Consider the following 16,995-nt stretch of genomic DNA (forward strand, 5'->3'; position numbering starts at 1 on the left):
TACCCATGTCCATTCTGGTGTATGATTTTTAAACATTTTAGAGATTATCCCTCCAACAGAGTTCTAGCTTTGTTAATTTGTCTTGCTATTTCAAACATTGAGGTTATAGTCTTTTCCTTGTTTTGAAAAATGTGTGTGCTCCTGAAAGCTAATAAACCAATGTGTATTTACAATGTGTTAGGTTTCATACTCTGTTAGGCAGTAACAGACACAGAAGATGGTCCCCACACAAGAATCAGCTAAAAATCAAGCCAATGTATAATTGAGTGTTAAGTTGTGCCATAGAATACAAAAATGTTCTTGCAAATCAGAGGAAAAAAGAACTCTAGGAATGGAATTTTTCAGATAATCTTCCTGGAGGAGAGGATTTAAGGTGATCTTTGGAATATAATTTAGGATTCAGAGAAAAGGTACTGGATTTTCAAGTTGGTAAAAGTCTCTGAAGAAATCAGTGCAAAGTCCAGACTGACTAGAAATAAGGGATGATGTTAAAATTAAGGATAAATTTGGCTAGGCAGAAAAATCATTTTACAGAATCTTGATAACCTGACAAAGAAGCCAGGCTTGATGCAATAAGCCAAAGAAAGCCATTAGGCTACTTCATGAATAAGGATGTAACATGAAAGATTAGTGTTTAATGGAAGCTTCAGGTAACAATTATATGCAAAGAACTGAATGGAGACACCAAAAGCTGGGACACAAGTTTGGAGGCACTTATATATACCTAGATGGTAGTTTCAGAATCAGAAAAAAAGGTATAGGACTGAATACCTGCAAGAGAAATCACTGATTATTTTTTCAGATGTGGAAACTAGGGGTTAGGAAAATTGTATGACTTGTACAAGTCAATCATCTCCCCAGTTAGCAGCAGTCAGGGCTAAAACCTAGATTTCTGAACACATAGAAAATGGGAGAAATTTTGAAGAAAGAAATTGCAGTTCTTGATCATAGGCAAGTTTGGCAATAACAATAAAGATGGAAAGCATAACACTTACCTCTGTGGTTTAGATTCTAAAGGTAAATGGTATGGTTTAGCAGTGCTATACAATTAACCATGAGGGAAATAAGAAAACTAGATGGGGCAAAGCTAAGGAGTTCGAATTTTATTATGTTGAATTTTAGATGATGGTAGAATATCTAGGTGGACTCATCTTACAACAATTGAAAATAAGGAACTGTTCAGGGCTGACAGCACATTTCTACAGCTCCTGCCCAGACCTCTCTCCAGACTTCCAGTATCATCATATATCAAACCACTCATCTGACACTGGCACCTGCAGTTTATATTAGCCGAAACTCAATTCATTGTCTTAATTCTCTCTCTTGGTTAGTACCATTATCCATGCTGTTCATTCACTGGAAAAATATTTATTGTCACTCACGTCAGTAACCTGAGATTCATCTTCATCTCCTTCTCTTACCTCACTGACTACAGCCAATCAATGACCAACTCCTCAGTGATGTTTCCTCCTTCCTATTTGTTCATCTCTACTACTGCCATCTTGGTTTAGACTCCTGTCAACTCATGCCTGGTTTATGGCAATAGTCTCCTAACTGGTTCCATTGTCAGCTCTGGATCCCATTTTAGCCTTACTCCGTATAATTACTAGAATGGTCTTCTAAAAAACAAGTCAGACCATTAGGTTACTTCTTTACTTATAATTCCTTGATTACTATTCTCATAATCCATATGGAGTTTAAGGCCTCATCGTCTTATCCTTGTTTCCTTTTTAGGAGTTTCAAACAATGGAAATATCTGGAATTGTCTGATTAGTCTGTATGGTTTACATCTCAGTGGCTTTGACTGGGTAACTCTCACTTCTTGGATTGCCCTTCTCTCCATATCTCCCCTACCCATACTTTTCACCCCTCCTAGCTATTGAACAATTCTCCTATTGAACAATTCAGTTTTGAGTTCAAAACTAAGCTCAAAAATGACCTCAAGATAAACTTTACTGATATTCCCTTATTCAAGTAGAACTGATGACCTTCTCCTTTATATCTCCTTTGTACATAACCCATATTAATTTATTGCAAGTATAGTTGAATGTCTATATCTTCACCTCGACTGGATGGTCTTTGAGAGCAGAAATCATATCCTAGTCACCAACTGTATCTCCTAAAAGAGAGCCTTAACAGTATTTACTTTACAAAGGTCTGCATTTATGCATTACATAGATATCTGAGATATAGACACACATTTGAATGAGTCTGGAAGTGCAAAATTCCCAAACAGATTGCTTCAGAGAGCTAGATGACAGTTAAGGTCTAACAACAGCTAAAGAGGCCATAAAAAAAGACCAGAGAAGAAATGATAAATACTTTTCAAAAAGTCAAGGAATAAAATAGTTTTAAAGAAAAAATGGGAAGAAATCATTTAAAGGGAATTAAAATATTAAGATATATTTATAAGGTTATATTTATTATATTTATTAAAAAGATTTATGATTAATATAATAGTAAAAAACAAAATTTCTAAAAAGGGCACCTCCTGACATACTGATTTGATAAAACATATAATGCCAAAGGGTTAAATATGAAAATGCTCATGTACAACAATGCTAAATGAAAAGTAGCAGATAATGCTGCACAACCCATTGATTATGAGCATATAAAGATCAATGAGCTTAAATTAAAATACTGCAGATGATTTTTTAAGATTTATTTATTATTATATAAGATTATTTATTATTTCAGAGAGAGAGAGAGCATGTGCATGCAAGCACCAGTGTGGGAAGGGGCAGAAGTAGAGAATCTTCAAGCAGACTCCCTGCAGAGCCCAATATGGGGCTGATCCCACAACCCATGAGCTTAGGAACTGAGCTGAAACTAAGAGCTGGACGCTCAACCAACTGAGCTATCCAGGCACGCCAACATTGCGGATGAATCAATATAGTTACTGCACTAAGACAAAGGAATTAAATGGATTTTTTCTGAAATATTTGTTTCATTTAAAAGTTTATTTTTTTTTAAATAATGGGTGTTCTCAATATTGAACTCAATTAAAAAGGTTAGTTATTTATAAATAAAATCATGTCTTAACCTAGACTTGATAGTTCCTACTCAAAAGTATATAGTACTGGGTGCCTGGGTGGCTCAGTAGGTTAAAGCCTCTGCCTTCAGCTCAGGTCATGATCCCATGGTCCTGGGATCAAGACCTGCATTGGACTCTCTGCTGAGCAGGGAGCCTGCTTCCTCCTCTCTCTCTGTTTGCCTCTCTGCCTACTTGTAATCTCTGTCTGTCAACAAAGTCTTTAAAAAAAAAAAATAGTATATAGTACTGAGTCCAAAAATTATCAAGTCATGATGTCTTTGCTTTATAAGTTCAAATTGTTATGGCTTGTTTTTTTAAAACAAGACATACTTGCACTAACTAATATAAAGTTATTTTATGGTTGTGATGGCCTTCACTCTAAAACATGAATAACTGAGGTTTGACTTTACCAGTTGTTTCCTAAATTAAAGTTTCCAAAAGTTCTTTATAAGTCAATTAAATGCTAAGTCAAACAATAATATATATGGAAGACCTAATTATTAGGAGTAAAAGTGTTCAGGACACCAAGTCCCTTTATTCCTAACCACCTACATAGGGCCATCATCACTTCCTTGGGATATCATAAGAAAAGGTTTGGGTGTAGATAATAGGTTGAAATAGGAGAGTCAAATTAAAATGCCCCAGGCAGGCTAGGTAAATTAATGAATCGAATCAAACTTAAGAGCACATGCCCATCCATAAGAGAACAGTAGCTACTCAATTCCGTGACAGGTTGCTCTAAAGAAATGCCAGGTCAGTGTTGTCACAGCTTCACATTAAGCAAGAGAAGGAAGAAATCCAGAAGGAAGAAGATACATATAAATATCTTTTGTGTGAATGATGATATTAGAGAATAATTGGGCCCATAGTCCTAGCTAGGCCCAATTATTGCAGGTCATATTGAAGGTCATAGCTTGAAAGTTTTATTTCACTTATTCAGTGTTCTTTAAAATGTTGAGTTTCTGCTCCATTCCAGGCACTCAGCTAGGCAAATGATTAGCAGGAGTTATTAAGGATACAGGCCTATTATGGTCACTATGCTGAAGAAAAGTTTACAGAGCAAAGTGGGGTGGGGGAGGTGGTCAGAAAACCAAAAGGAGATCTAGTGTGCTTTGGAATAGAAGCCAAGAAATCATAGAATTCCAGTGAAATAAGGACTGAACAATGTTAGAATTGAAAAATCAGAAGTTATGGGTGATGTTAGAGAGAAACATTTTGATATGTGCTAGGGACACAGATGGAAGAACATAGAATAGAGAAATAAATGGAATGGGAGGAATTAAAGCCAGCAAATATGAAACAGACTTTTGAGAAGTTAAAAAAAAAAGGAGAAAAGATCTATTGTATAATAGCTACAGCATACCATGTAGGAAGAGTTTAAGAATCTTTAAGGATGGTAACATTTAAGCAGCTTTGTAATCTAAGGGGTAGTCCCCATTACAGGGCAAGAGGTTTAAATACTGTGGATATTTAAGATTCAGGAAAGAGAATGGAAGACTGAGAGAGAGAGGAAGTTTCTAGAGAATGCAAAAGGGACTGTATTGGGGTGCAGCTGAAAAGAATTGGCCTTAAGCAGTATGACAGAATTCTTAAGAGAACAGGAGAAAGAAATAGGAATTAGGTAAGGATGAAAACAAGCATGGGGGCTACATTGTAGGGGTGGTGGGAACAATAAAATGGGTTAATTTTTCTCAAAACAAATCTCTTCTCTAGAGAGTTGTGTCAGACCACATATAAACCTCAAAGACTTCTCTTTATTTGAAGGCCCATGCATCCTAGTCCACAATCCCTTTCCCCAAGCCCAAACATTGAGGTTGGCATCATAGAGCTTATCATTTCAACAGAAGGAAAGGAAAGAAAAAAAAGAATAAACTTTTAATTCTTCTGAACCTGAGGTATAATTAACATAAAATTGTAAAATACTTAAAATGTATATCATGGTGGATTGACAAGTCTCCCATCAGGTTAATAAATGCATCCATCTGGGAAGGGGGGAGTTGCAAACATTTAAGTTCTTCTCTCTTAGTCAATTTCAATCATATATGACAGCATTATTGACTATAATTACAATGTTTTACATTCAATCCTCAGAACTTACTCATCTTATAGCTAAAAGTTTGTACCCTTTTGCCAGCCTCTCCCTATTTAATTGATCCTTCAGCTCCTGGCAAACATTTTTCTATTTCTTGTGTCTATGAGTATGATTTTCATTTTTTTACATGTGAAATCTAAAAAAATAAATGAAAATCATACTCATTGATCTGAGAGATATTTACTGAGGAGATTTTCTTTTTGTCATTGTATGTACTTGGAGCTCTTGTCAAAAATTAGTTGACCATGTATATGTAGGTTTAAGTCTGGGCTCTCTATTCTGTTCTATTGATCTATGTGTCTGTTTTTTATGCTAAAACCATCCTGTTTTGATTCCTATAGCTTTGAAATATAGTTTGAATCCCCTATTGAATTATTCAATATAGTTTTATTCTTCAGCTCTGTGATTTCTGTTTGGTACTTTCTTATATTTTCTATCACTTTGTTGAAATTCTCACTTTGTTAATGCATTGTTCTCTTGACCTCAGTGAACAGCTTTATGCCTATTATATTCAACTCTTTATCAGGGACATCACTTGTCTCTATTTCATTAAGGTCTGGAGTTTTATCTTATTCTTTTGCTTGGAACATATTCCTCTATTTCTTCATTTTTCTTTACTCTTTGTGTTGGATTTGATGCATTATATAAAACTTCCACCTTTCTGTCTTGATGGAGTGCTCTGTAAAGTCAGGAAACTTATCTTTCAGCCCATCCCTAGCTCTTGGATTTCTCAAACCTTTGTGATTTTCCAGATTGCCTTCTTTGTTCTTAGTGACTCTCAGTAGTTGAGGCTATGCCTAAACCTGTTAATGTACCAAAGGCGAGGATGTCAGTCAGCACCTAGATGCAGGCTGATGGAAAGCCAGACACTTGGGCAGCAGCTTTTAAAGTATGCGAATAGACCTCTTCCATGAAAAGAAAGATGGAGCTGGGTATTTCTGTCTGTTCCCTGTGTACTGAGTCCAAGGGGGATAGCCAGTTAAGAACTGTTTCTTTCATTGCTACAGATCTGTGGGGTCTGAGATCATAAGCCCCATTGCCTATCACAGCCAGATGATCAAGGGTTACATCCTCTGGGTGGCAGCAACAAAAGCCAGGGCATCAGACATGTGTATAAGCTCCTTCCAGAGAAAGACCAACAACCTGGAGTACACTGGAGGGAAAACACGGAGATGACACCTACCAGCCTCCCAGGTCTCAGGTGAAGATCACAATCAGCCCCTAAAAGTGTGTCAAATTAGAATCCTGACCCTCAGACTGCAGCTTTTAAAGTAAATAAATAGAATTCTTTCAGAGGAAGATTGGTAGATGATGTCTTTGTCTGCTCCCTCTGTGCTGAGCCCTGAGGGGAATATCCACGCTAAGTGCTTGTGAGTCCATTAAGAACTGTTTTTTAGCTCATGATAGTCTTATAGGTCTCATGGAAGAAAACCTTTGGCTTTCAGAACTAGATGTTTAAGGGCCATCCCCCAGGTGGAAGACTTAAAAATTGGGGTGCTAGATGTTCAGTCAAAACCCTCTGCACCTCAGGGAGAAGCTGGGAATGGAGTACCTTCCAGACTATATGTCACTTTGCTGGAAGTGGGGTTTATGGTATGACTTCGTCTCAGCCTTTCCTATCGATTTTAATGTTTATTTCTTCATTTGCCAATATGTAGTATTCACTCTGCTAATTTCTGGATTTCTTTCAGAGGGAATTTCTCCATTTATAGCTATAGATTCAGTGTGTCTATGGGAAGAGGTGATTTCAGGAGCCTCCTAAATTGCCACCTTGAACCAGAACTCACAGAGGACATTTTAGTACATCTAGAAACTCCTAGAGAATCAATGATAAAACTATATCAATAAATTAAAAATTAATCAATATAAGAATACAGAACTAACATGTAAAAACCAGCAACCTTCAACTATTGAAGATGGTGGAAGAGTAGCAGAGTGAAATGACATCAGGTCATAGGAGTTCATCTAGATAGTTATCAAACCATTCTGAACACCTACAAACTCAACAGGAGATCGAAGAGAAGAGCAGCAATTCTAGGAACAGAAAATTGACCACATTGTGAAAGGTAGGATGTGTGGAGAAGTGAATCTGAAGCAATGGGAAGATAGACCATGGGGGGAGGGGCCAGCTCCCAGCAAGAGGTGGAGCAGTTGAGCACAAAACCAGAACTTTAGAAGTCTGCTCCATGGAGGGACTTGGCTCCAGAGGCTAAGGGGGTGGAGTCCTCACGGGGACATTGTGGTCTCAAGTACCACAGGGTCACAGAAAAATCAGGAGTGTCTGAGTGTGGCAGAGCTGCCAGGTATTGGAGCGGGGAAGCTGGCTACAGAGACAGATCTGAAGACTGAGCTCTCAGCTCATGGTAACGTTAAACCATGATCTGCAACACATTTGGGCCACTACTCTTTGAGGAGGGACCGGACAAGTGGCAGATCCAGGGAGTCTCACCTTCCTCCCCCAGAGGAACAGCATGGCAGGAATCTGCTGGGTTTGGAGATCCAAATGGGGTTGTGTGCCAAAGACAGAAATGCTCAGTCACAGGCCAGGTAAGCTTGGAGAGACCAAGGAGACAGGAGTGATTGACCACTTTTCCCAGGAGTGATTGGCACACTGAGAAGTGGGACCCAAGCTCTCAGCTCCTCCAGCTGGAGATTGGGAGGCCACCATTTTCATTCCCATCCTCTAGAGCTCTACAAAAATCTTCCAGGGAACAAAAACTCCCAAGAGCGAACCTGAGCAGATTTCTTAGCTTGGCCTCTGGCAAGGGTGATGCAATTCCACCATGGACAAAGGCATTTGAGAATCACTACAATAGGCCCCTCCCCAAGAAGATCAGCAAGAACATCCAGCCAAGACCAAACTCACAGATCAAGGAGAACAGTGGAACTCCAGAGCTAGGGAAAAGCAATATGTGGAGTTCATGGCTTTCTCCCCATGAACCTTTAGTCTTGCAAAGTTAAATTAAATCTTTTTAATTTTTTTTCTTATTCTAATTTTTTTTAACTTTTCCTCTATCCTCTTTTAAGGTTTTAACTAGTTTATCTTAACAATACCTTTCTTAAAAAAAAAAAAAAATTTTTAACCTTCATTATTATAGTTATATTTTATCCTTCATTGTATTTGACCTTTTTTGTATACATATAGGTGGTTTTTTTATCTAAAAAAATTTTGGGATACAATCTCTTCTAATAGATCAAAATATACCCTAAATCTAGCACGGGTTTGTTCTAGTCTCTAGCCTGTGCCCATTCTCTCTTTTTTTCTTCTTTCTTTTTCCAGCCAACTTATCTTATCAATTACTTTTTTAGAATTTCTTTTAATTTTCAACTTTACAGTCGTATTCCATCCTTCATCCTTTCATCATGTTTACCCTTATTTTTGTGTATACATATATTTAAGTTTTTTCTTTCTTTAAAATTTTGGGAGGTAGTTTCTTCTAAGAGACCAAAATACACCCAAAATCAAGTGAGTGGCTCTGTTCTATTCACCAGTTTATTATATATATATATATATATATATATATATATATATATATATATTTTTTTTTTTTTTTTTTTTTTTAAATTTCTCTCTCTCTATCCTCTTTCTTCTCCCCTCAGTTTGGGGTCTCTTCTGATTTGGTTAGTGTACATTTTTCTGGGGGAATTTGCTACTCTACTAGTATTTTATTCTCTTGTTTATATATTCTTACCTGGATAAAATGACAAGGCAGAAAAACACCACAAAAAAAAAAAAAAGAACAAGACACTGTACCAACGGTTAGGGACCTAATCAATATGGACATTGGTACTATGTCAGATCTAGAGTTCAGAATGACAATTCTCAAGGTGCCAGCTGGGCTCGAAAAAGGCATGGAAGATATTGGAGAAGCCCTGTCTGGAGAAATAAAATCCCTTTCTGGAGAAATAAAATAACCAAAATCTAACCAAGATGAAATAAAAAACTTATTAATGAGGTGCAATGAAGAATGGAGGCTCTTACTGCTAGGATAAATGAGGCAGAAGAGAGAATTAGTGATATAGAAGACCAAATGACAGAGAATAAAGAAGCTGAGCAAAAGAAAGACAAACAACTATTGGACCACAAGGAGAGAATTTGAGACATAAGTGATACCATAAGATGAAACAATATCAAAATAATTGGGATCCCAGAAGAAGAAGAAAGGGGGAGGGAGGGCAGACACATTGGACCAGAAGGACATCACAGATATATTCAGAACACTCCCTCCCAAAGCAACAGAATATATATACTTCTCTAGTGCACATGGAATATTCTCCAAAATAGATCACATCCTGGATCACAAATCAGGTCTCAACTCGTACCAAAAGATTGGGATCATTCCCTGTGTATTTTCAGACCACAAAGCTCTGAAGCTAGAACTCAATCACAAGAGGAAACTTGGAAAGAACTCAAATACCTGGAGGGTAAAGAGCATCATACCAAAGAATGAATGGGTCAACCAGGAAATTAAAGAAAAATTGAAAAAAATTCATGGAAACAAATGATAATGAAAACACAACTGCTCAAAATATGTGTGATGCAGCATAGGTGGTCCTGAGAGGAAAATATATAGTGATACAATCCTTTCTCAAGAAGCAAGAAAGGGGGCACCTGGGTGGCTCAGTGGGTCAAAGCCTCTGCCTTTGGCTCAGGTCGCGATCCCAGGGTCGAGCCCCACATTGGGCTCTCTGCTCAGCAGGGAGCCTGCTTCCCTTCCTCTCTCTCTGCCTGCCTCTCTGCCTACCTGTGATTTCTGTCTGTCAAATAAATAAATAAAATCTGAAAAGAAAAGAAAAGAAAGGTCTCAAGTACACAACCTAAACCTACACCTAAAGGAGCTGGAGGAAGAACAAGAAAGAAACCCTAAACCCAGCAGGAGAAGAGAAATCATAAAGATCAGAGCAGAAAGCAATGAAATAGAAACCAAAAAAACAATAGAACAAATCAACAAAACTAGGAGCTGGTCCTTCGAAAGAATTAATAAGATTGATAAACCCCTGGCCAGACTCATCAAAAAGAAAAGAGAAAGGACCCAAATAAATAAAATCATGAATGAAAGAGGAGAGATCACAACTAACATCAAAGAAATACAGACAATTATAAGAACATACTAAGAACATCGACGCCAACAAATTTGACAATCTGGAAGAAATAGATGCATTTCTAGAGAGATATAAACTACCACAACTGAACCAGGAAGAAATAGAAAACCTGAACAGGCCCATAACCAGTAAGGAGATTGAAACAGGCATCAAAAATCTCCAAACAAACAAAAGCCCAGGGCCAGAAGGCTTCCCAGGGGAATTCTACCAAACATTTAAAAAAGAACTAATTTCTATTCTAAAACTGTTCCAAAAAATAGAAATGGAAGGAAAACTTCCAAACTCATTTTATGAGGCCAGCATCACCTTGATCCCAAAACCAGACAAGGATCCCACCAAAAAAGAGAACTACAGACCAATATCCTTGATGAACACAGATGCAAAAATTCTCACCAAAATACTAGCCAATAGGATTCAACAGTACATTAAAAGGATTATTCACCACGACCAAGTGGGATTTATTCCAGGGCTGCAAGTTTGGTTCAACATCCGCAAATCAATGTGATAGAACACATTAATAAAAGAAAGAACAAGAACCATATGATACTCTCAATAGATGCTGAAAAAGCATTTGACAAAGTACAGCATCTCTTCCTGATCAAAACTCTTCAAAGTGTAGCGATAGAGGGCACATACCTTAATATCATCAAAGCCATCTATGAAAAACCCACCGCAAATATCATTCTCAATGGAGAAAAACTGAAAGCTTTTCCGTTAAGGTCAGGAACATGGCAGGGATGTCCATTATCACAACTGCTATTCAACATAGTACTAGAAGTCCTAGCCTCAGCAATCAGACAACAAAAGGAAATTAAAGGCATCCAAATTGGCAAAGAAGAAGTCAAACTATCACTCTTCGCAGATGATATGATACTATATGTGGAAAACCCAAAAGACTCCACTCCAAAACTGCTAGAACTTGTACAGGAATTCAGTAAAGTGTCAGGATATAAAATCAATGCACAGAAAATCAGTTGCATTTCTGTATACCAACAACAAGACAGAAGAAAGAGAAATTAAGGAGTCCATCCCATTTACAATTGCACCCAAAACTATAAGATACCAAGGAATAAACCTAACTAAAGAGGCTAAGAATCTATATGCAGAAAACTATAAAGTACTCATGAAAGAAATTGAGGAAGACACAAAGAAATGGAAAAATGTTCCACGCTCCTGGATTGGAAGAATAAATATTGTGAAAATGTCTCTGCTACCTAAAGCAATCTACACATTTAATGCAATCCCTATCAAAATACCATCCATTTTTTTCAAAGAAATGGTACAAATAATCCTAAAATTTATATGGAACCAGAAAAGACCTCGAATAGTCAAAGGAATGCTGAAAAAGAAAACGAAAGCTAGTGGCTTTGAAAAAGAAAGCCAAAGTTGGTGACATCACAATTCCGGACTTTAAGCTCTATTACAAAGCTGTCATCATCAAGACAGCATGGTACTGGCACAAAAACAAACACATAGATCAGTGGAACAGAATAGAGAGCCCAGAAATAGACCCTCAACTCTATGGTCAACTAATCTTCGACAAAGCAGGAAAGAATGTCCAATGGAAAAAAGACAGCCTCTTCAATAAATGGTGCTGGGAAAATTGGACAGCCACATGCAGAAAAATGAAATTGGACCACTTCCTTACACCACACACGAAAATAGACTCAAAATGGATAAAAGACCTCAATGTGAAAAAGGAATCCATCAAAATCCTTGAGGAGAACACAGGCAGCAACCTCTTCAAACACAGCCGCAGCAACATCTTCCGAGGAACAATCAATCCAATCAAGAAATGGGCAGAGGACATGAACAGACATTTCTGCAAAGAAGACATCCAGATGGCCAACAGACACATGAAAAAGTGCTCCACATCACTCGGCATCAGGGAAATACAAATCAAAACCACAATGAGATATCACCTCACACCAGTCAGATTGGCTAAAATTAACAAGTCAGGAAATGACAGATGCTGGCGAGGATGCGGAGAAAGGGGAACCCTCCTCCACTGTTGGTGGGAATGCAAGCTGGTGCAACCACTCTGGAAAACAGCATGGAGGTTCCTCAAAATGTTGAAAATAGAACTGCCCTATGACCCAGCAATTGCACTACTGGGTATTTACCCTAAAGATACAAACGTAGTGATCCGAAGGGGCACGTGCAACCGAATGTTTATAGCAGCAATGTTTACAATAGTCAAACTATGGAAAGAACCTAGATGTCCATCAACAGATGAATGGATAAAGAAGAAGTGGTATATATACACAATGGAATACTATGCAGCCATCAAAAGAAATGAAATCTTGCCATTTGCGACAATGTGGATGGAGCTAGAGGGTATCATACTTAGTGAAATAAGTCAATTGGAGAAAGACAACTATCATATGATGTCCCTGATATGAGGATGTGGAGATGCAACATGGGGGGTTAGGGGGATAGGAGAAGAATAAATGAAACAAGATGGGATTGAGAGGGAAATAAACCATAAGTGACTCTTAATCTCACAAAACAAACTGGGGGTTGCTGGGGGGAGGTGGGGTTGGGAGTGGGGAAGGGGGTTATGGACATTGGGGAGGGTATGTGCTATGGTGAGTGCTGTGAAGTGTGTAAACCTGGCGATTCACAGACCTGTACCCCTGGGGATAAAAATATATTATATGTTTATAAAAAAATAAGAAATAAATAAAAGGTCTGGGAGTCAAAAAAAAAAAACAAAAACCATAAGATACCTATGAATAACCTAAATAAAGAGGTAAAGGATCTGTACTCTGAACTATAGAATCCTCATGAAAGAAATTGAGCAGACACAAAGAAATGGAAAGACAGTCTATGCTCATGAATTGGAAAAACAAATATTGTTAAAATGTCTGTGCTACCTAAAACAATCTATACATTCTATGCAATTCCTATCAAAATAACATCAACTTTTTTAAAAAGCTGGAACAAATAATCCAAAAATTTGTATTGAACCAGAATAGACCCCAAATAACCAAAGGAATGCTGAAAAAGAAAACGAAAGCTAGTGGCATCACAATCCCAGACTTCAGGGCTATTACAAAGCTGTAATCATCAAGACAGTATGGTATAGGCACAAAAACAGACACATAGATCAATGGAACAGAGTAGAGACCCCAGAAATGGACTCTCAACTCTACAGTTAACTAGTCTTTGACAAAGCAGGAAAGAATGTTCAATGGAAAAAAGACAGTCTTCTCAACAAATGTTATTGGGAAAATTGAACAGCCACATGCACAAGAATGAAATTTGACTATTTTCTTACACCATACACAAAAATTTCAAAATGTATGAAAAATCAAAATGTGAAACAGGAATCCATCAAAATCCTAGAGGAAAATACAGGCAGCAACCTCTTTGACCTCAGCCACAGTAACTTCCTCCTAGAAACATTGCCAAAGACAAGGAAAGCAAGGACAAAAATGAACTATTGGGACTTCATCAAGTTAAAACTTTTGCACAGCAAGGGAAACAGACAACAACCAAAGGACAACTGACAGAATGGAAGAAGATATTTGCAAATGTCTAATCAGATAAAGGACAAGTACCCAAAATCTATAAAGAACTTATCAAACTCAACACCCAAAAAACAACAACAAAAAATGGATCAAGATATGGGCAGAAGACATGAACAGACATTCTTTCTCCAAAGAAGACATACAAAGGGCCAACAGACATGAAAAAATGCTCAACATCACTCAGCATCAGGGAAATACAAATCAAAACCACAGTGAAATACTATTTCACACAAGTCAGAATGGCTAAAATTAACAAATTAGGAAATGACATATGTTGGCGAGGATGCAAAGAAAGGGAAACCCTCTTATACTGTTGGTGGGAATGCAAGCTGTATAGCCACTCTGGAAAATAGTACGGAGGTTCCTCAAAAAGTTGAAAATAGAGCTACCCTATGACCCAACAATTGCAGTACTAATATCCTAAAGACACAAATGCAGTGATCCAAAGGGGCACCTACACCCGATGTTTATAGCAACAATGTCCACAACTGGCAAACTACAGAAAAAGCTGAGATGTCCATCAACAGATGAATGGATAGAGAAAAATACCACTCACCCATCAAAAAAAAAAAAAAAGAAGAAGAAGAAGAAGAAGAAGAAAAGAGAAAAGTTTCCATTTGCAACGATGTGGATGGAACTAGAGGGTATTACGTAAGCAAAATAAGTCAATCGGGGAAAGGCAATTATCATATGATCTCACTCATATGTGGAATTTAAGAAACAAAACAGAGGATCATGGGGAAGAGAGGAAAAAATAAAACAAGATGAAATCAGGAGAGGGAGACAAACCCTAAAAGACTCTTAATCATAGAAAACAAGCTGAGGGTTGCTGGGGGAGAGAGGATGGGAGGATGGGGTAACTGGGTGATTGACATTAAGGAGGGTACTTGATGTAATGAGCACTGGGTATTATGTAAGACTGATTAATCACTGACCTGTACTTCTGAAAGTAGTAATACATTATATGTTGATTAGCTGAATTTAAATTAAAAAAAATAAAATGTACAAATTTTTAAAAAGACATAATTAAGAGAATGAAATGGCAAGTCATAGAATGGGAGAAGGTATTTGTAATATATATACCCTAAAAAAGCTTTTTATCTCAAATATAAAAGAACTCCTACAGATCAGTAAGAATAAATAGATGATTTAATTTCAAAAGACCTGTTAGATATCTCACACAGCTGGTAGGGATGAGTATTGGTGTAATTACTTTGGGAAACTGCAACTATCTATTAAAGCTGAATTTATATATATAACCTATTACTCAGCAACTCTACTCCTTGTACTATGAGCTTCAAAAGACCAAAGAGACATGAGCGAGCAGGTTCATAGCAGCATTAGTTGTATTGACCAACATCTAGAAACAGTTTTGTTTCCATCAAAACAAAATAGTCAAAGATCAGAGCAGAAATCAATAAAATAGAAACCAAAAGAACAGTAGAACAAATCAACAAAACTAGGAGCTGGTTCTTTGAAAGAATTAATAAGAATGATAAGTCCCTGGACAGACTTATCAAAAAGAAAAGAGAAAGGACCCTAATAAATAAAATCATGAATGAAAGAGGAGAGATCACAACACCAAAGAAATACAACAATTATAAGAACATATTATGAGCAACTACATGCCAGCAAATTTGACAATCTGGAAGAAATGGATGCATTCCTAGAGACATATAAACTACCACAACTGAACCAGGAAGAAATAGAAAACTGAGCAAACCCATAATCAGTAAGGAGATTGAAGCAGTCATCAAAGATCTCCTAACAAACAAGAGCCCAGGGCCAGATGGCTTCCTAGGGGAATTCTACCAAATATTTAAAGAAGAATTAATACCTATTCTCCTGAAACTCTTCCAAAAAATAGAATGGAAGGAAAACTTCCAAACTCATTTTATGAGACCAGCATTACCCTGTTCCTAAAACCAGACAACAACCCCACCAAAAAAGAGAACTACAGACCAATCTCTTTGATGAACACATATGCAAAAATTCTCACCAAAATATTAGCCAATAGGATCCAACAGTACATTAAAAGGATTATTCACCACGACCAATTGGGATTTATTACAGGGCTGCAAGGTTGGTTCAACATCCACAAATCAATCAATGTGATACAATACATTAATAAAAGGACAAGAACCATATGATACTCTGAATAGATGCTGAAAAAGCATTTGACAAAGTACAGCATTCTTTCTTGATCAAAACTCTTCAAAGTGTAGGGATAGAGGGTACATAGCTCAATTCATCAAAGCTTTATGAAAAACCCACAGCAAGTATCATTCTCAATGGGGATAAACTGAGAGCTTTTCCACAAAGATCTGGAACACAGCAGGGATTTATCACCACTGCTATTCAACATAGTACTAGAAACCCTAGCCTCAGCAATCGGGCAACAAAAAGAAATTAAAGGCATCTGAATCAAAGAAGTCAAACTCATTCTTTGCAGATGATATGATACTCTATGTGGGAAACCCAAAAGACTTCATTACAAAACTGCTAGAACTCATATAGAAATTCAGTAAGTAAAGTGTCAAGATATAAAATCAATGCACAGAAATCAGTTGCATTTCTATATACGAAAACAAGACAGAAGAAAGAGAAATTAAGGAGTTAGTCCATTTACAATTGCACCCAAAACCATAAGATACCTAGGAATAAACCTAACCAAAGAGGCAAAGAATCTATACTTAGAAAACTATAAAGTACTCATGAAAGAAATTGAGGAAGACAAAAAGAAATGGAAAAACGTTCCTTGCTCATGGTATTGGAAGAACAAATATTGTAAAATGTCATTGCTACCTAAAGCAATCTACACATTTAATGCAATCCCTATCAAAATCCCATCCATTTTTTTCAAAGAAATGGAATAAATAATCCTAAAAGTTATATGGAGCCAGAAAAGACCCCAAATAGAGAGAGGAACATTGAAAAAGAAAGCCAAAGTTGGTGGTATCACAATTACAGACTCCAAGCTCTGTTATAAAACTGTAATCAAAATGGTATGGTACTAGCACAAAAAAAGACACATAGATCAATGGAACAGGATAGAGCCCAGAAATAGACCCTCAACTCTATGGTCAACTAATCTTTGACAAAGCAGGAAAGAATGTCCAATGCAAAAAAGACAGTCTCTTCAACAAATGGTGTTGGGAAAATTGGACAGCCACATGCATAAGCGTGAAACTGGACCATTTCCTTATACCACTCACAAAAATAGACTCAAAATG

Source organism: Meles meles, chromosome 5, assembly GCF_922984935.1.
Source record: "Meles meles chromosome 5, mMelMel3.1 paternal haplotype, whole genome shotgun sequence".
NCBI lineage: Eukaryota > Metazoa > Chordata > Mammalia > Carnivora > Mustelidae > Meles > Meles meles.